Below are 4261 nucleotides of genomic sequence, written 5' to 3' on the forward strand. Positions count from 1 at the left end.
AATCTTCGGGAACGTGATTTTCTCACCGAACGTGATCCACGAGACTTGGACCCTGCTCCAAGGAACAAAAGAGGCGGTCACGAGGGTGGGGGGCGCGCCTCCCTAGGGCGTGCCCCCTGCCTCGTCGGCCCCTCGTTGCTCCTCCGGTGTACTTCTTCCTCCTATATATACACACGTACCCCCAAACGATCAGAACAAGAGCCAAAAACCTAATTCCACCGCCGCAACTTTCTGTATCCATGAGATCCCATCTTCGGGCCTGTTCCGGAGCTCCGCCGGAAGAGGGCCGTCATCACGGAGGGCTTCTACATCATCATAGCCTCTCCGATGAAGTGTGAGTAGTTTACCTCAGACCTTCGGGTCCATAGTTAGTAGCTAGATGGCTTCTTCTCTCTCTTTGAATCTCAATACAAAGTTCCCCCTCTCTCATGGAGATCTATTCGATGTAATCTTCTTTTTGCGGTGTGTTTGTTGGGACCAATGAATTGTGGGTTTGTGATCAAGTCTATCTATGAATAATATTTGAATCTTCTCTGAATTCTTTTATGTATGATTGGTTATCTCTGCAAGTCTCTTCAAATTATCCATTTGGTTTGGCCAACTAGATTGGTAGTTCTTGCCATGGGAGAAGTGCTTAGCTTTGGGTTCAATCTTGCGGTGTCCTTACCCAGTGACAGAAGGGGCAGCAAGGCACGTATTGTATCGTTGCCATCGAGGATAACAAGATGGAGTTTATTTCATGTTGCATGAATTTATCTCTCTACATCATGTCATCTTGCTTAAGGCGTTACTTTGTTTTTAACTTAATACTCTAGATGCATGCTGGATAGCGGTCGATGAGTGGAGTAATAGTAGTAGATGCAGAATCGTTTCGATCTACTTGTCACGGACGTGATGCCTATATACATGATCATGCCTAGATATTCTCATAATTATGCACAATTCTATCAATTGCTCAACAGTAATTTGTTCACCCACCGTAGAATACTTATGCTCTTGAGAGAAGCCACTAGTGAAACCTATGGCCCCCGGGTCTATTCTCATCATATCAATCTCCACCACTTTAATATTGTTTTCCTATTTACTTTGCCTTTACTTTTTACCTTGCATCTTTATATCAAAAATATCAAAAATACCAAAAATATTCTATCTATTAGATCTCACTCTCGTAAGTGACTGTGAAGGGCTTGACAACCCCTAATTGCGTTGGTTGCGAGTAGCTATCGCTTTGTGCAGGTACGAGGGACTTGAGCGTGGCCTCCTACTGGATTGATACCTTGGTTCTCAAAAACTGAGGGAAATACTTACGCTACTCTGCTGCATCATCCCTTCCTCTTCGAGGAAAACCAATGCAAGCTCAAGACGTAGCAAGAAGGATTTCTGGCGCCGTTGCCGGGAAGTCTACGCAAAAAGTCAATATACCAAGTACCCATCACAAGCCCTATCTCTCGCATTACATTATTTTCCATTTGCCTCTCGTTTTCCTCTCCCCCCCAATTCACCCTTGCCGTTTTATTCGCCCTCTCTCTCTATCCTCCCTCTCTATTTGCCTCTTTTTGCCCGTTTCTTGTTTGCTCGTATGGTTGGAATAGTTGTTTATTTATTACTAAACAGAGAACCTAAGATCTATGGATCCTCATCCGCTTGCTAATCTTTTTAAGAGATCTAATTATGATGAACCAATTGCTAGTGAGTTTTGTGCACTAGATTATCTTTATGAGGTTTTCCTTGAAATTCGTGAATCTGAAAAGTGTGATGAATTACTTTATGAAACGATTCACGATAGATCTTTGAATAAAAAGCATGATTGCAATGATTTTATTATAAATTCTATTCATGTAAATTGTGCAAATAATATGCAAAATCCTAAGCTTGGGGATGCTAGTTTTGCTATGTCCTCTACTTGTTGCAATGATCATGATTGGGGTGATTCTTCTTTTGGTCTTGAAAATTTATTTAAACCCCATGATGAATATGAGATTGATTATAATGTTTGCAATAATATTGAAAGTGGGTTTGGAAAGGTCATGACTTTAGTTAATGTTAATCCCACTATTTTGGAAGAGTGTCAACTTTGCATGCATGTGGATTGTATTGAAAATATTTTATGTGATAGCTACTTTGTTGAATTTGCTTATGATCCTACATATAATTATTATGAGAGAGTAAAATATGGTGGTAGAAATTTTCATGTTACTAAATTACCTCTCGTTATGTTGAGATTGCTATTGTTTCTTTCCGCTTCCTTGCATATGCTAGTTTTTGCTTGCCTTGATAATTTGTTTGCCTATAAAATGCCTATGCATAGGAAGTATGTTAGACTTAGATGTGTTTGTCACGTGTTTTATGATGCTCTGTTTGTGCTTCAATTCTTGTCTTTCATGTGAGCATCATTAAAATTATCAATGCCTAGCTTTAAGGATTTTAAGAAAAGCGCTTGTTGGGAGACAACCCAATATTTATCCTTTCTGTTGTTCAATAAATAAATTATTTAGCCTCTGTTTAGGTTGTGTTTTTGTGTTTAATTAGTGTTTGTGCCAAGTAGAACCATTGGGAAAGTCTTGTTGAACTTGCTGTAAAAAAACAGAAACTTTAGCGCTCACGAGAACTGCTGTCATTTTTATTTATAGAGTGATATTTAGTTAATTCTTTTTGAAGATGATTAATAGATAAATTCCTCACGTCCAGAAATTTATTTTATAATTTTTGGGGTTCCATATCTTGCGCTAGCTACAGATTACTACAGACTGTTCTGTGTTTGACAGATTCTGTTTTTCGTGTGTTGTTTGCTTATTTTGATAAATCTATGGCTAGTAAAATAGTTTATAATCCATAGAGAAGTTGGAATACAGTAGTTTTAACACCAATATAAATAAAGAATGAGTTCATTACAGTACCTTGAAGTGGTCTTTTGTTTTCTTTCGCTAACGGAGCTCACGAGTTTTCTATTTTGAGTTTTGTGTTGTGAAGTTTTCAAGTTTTGGGTGAATTCTTTTGATGGATTATGAAACAAGGAGTGGCAAGAGCCTAAGCTTGGGGATGCCCATGGCACCCCCAAGATAATCCAATGACACCAAAAAGTTAAAGCTTGGGGATGCACCGGAAGGCATCCCCTCTTTTCGTCCACTTCCATCGGTAATTTACTTGGAGCTATATTTTATTCACCAACATGATATGTGTTTTGCTTGGAGCGTCTTGTATTATTTGTGTCTTTGTTTTCTAGTATACCACAATCATCCTTGCTGTACACACCTTTTGAGAGAGCCATACATGAATTAAAATTTGATAGAATACTCTATGTGCTTCACTTATATCTTTTGAGCTAGATAATTTTGCTCTATGTGCTTCACTTAGATCTTTTAGAGCACGATGGTGGATTCGTTTTAAAGAAACTCTTGATCTCTCATGCTTCACTTAAATTAATTTGAGAGTCTCCTAATAGCATGGTAATTTTCCTAATAATAATATGCTTGGTATTCAAGATTTGTGAAACTTTCTTTTGAGTGTGTTGAATACTAAGAAAAGATTGAAGCATGATAATTGTTTTGAGATATTGAGGTGATAATATTAAAGACATGCTAGTTGAGTAGTTGTGAAATTAAAGAATACTTGTGTTGAAGTTTGTGATTCCTGTAGCATGCACGTATGGTGAACCGTTATGTGATGAAGTCGGAGCATGCTTTATTTATTGATTGTCTTCCTTATGAGTGGCGGTCGGGGACGAGCGATGGTCTTTTCCTACCAATCTATCCCCCTAGGAGCATGCGCGTAGTACTTTGCTTTGATAGCTTCTAAATTTTTGCTATAAGTATATGAGTTCTTTATGACTAATGTTGAGTCCATGGATTATACGCACTCTCACCCTTCCACCCTTGCTAGCCTCTCTAATACCGCGCAACTTTCGCCGGTATCATACACCTACCATATACCTTCCTCAAAACAGCCACCATACCTACCTATTATGGCATTTCCATAGTCATTCCGAGATATATTGCCATGCAACTTTCCACCATCTAGTTCATCATGACACATTCATCATTGTCATATTGCATATCCCGGTACACCGCCGGATGCATTCACATAGAGTCATACCTTGTTTTAGTATCGAGTTGTAATTGTTGAGTTGTAAGAAAAATAAAAGTGTGACGATCATCATTATTAGAGCATTGTCCCAGTGAGGAAAGAATGATGGGGACTATGATTCCCCCACAAGTCGGGATGAGAATCCGGACGAAAAAAGAGAGGCCAAAGAAGCCCAAAT

This window comes from Triticum dicoccoides, chromosome 2A (assembly GCF_002162155.2).
Source record: "Triticum dicoccoides isolate Atlit2015 ecotype Zavitan chromosome 2A, WEW_v2.0, whole genome shotgun sequence".
In the NCBI taxonomy this organism is placed as follows: Eukaryota; Viridiplantae; Streptophyta; class Magnoliopsida; order Poales; family Poaceae; genus Triticum; species Triticum dicoccoides.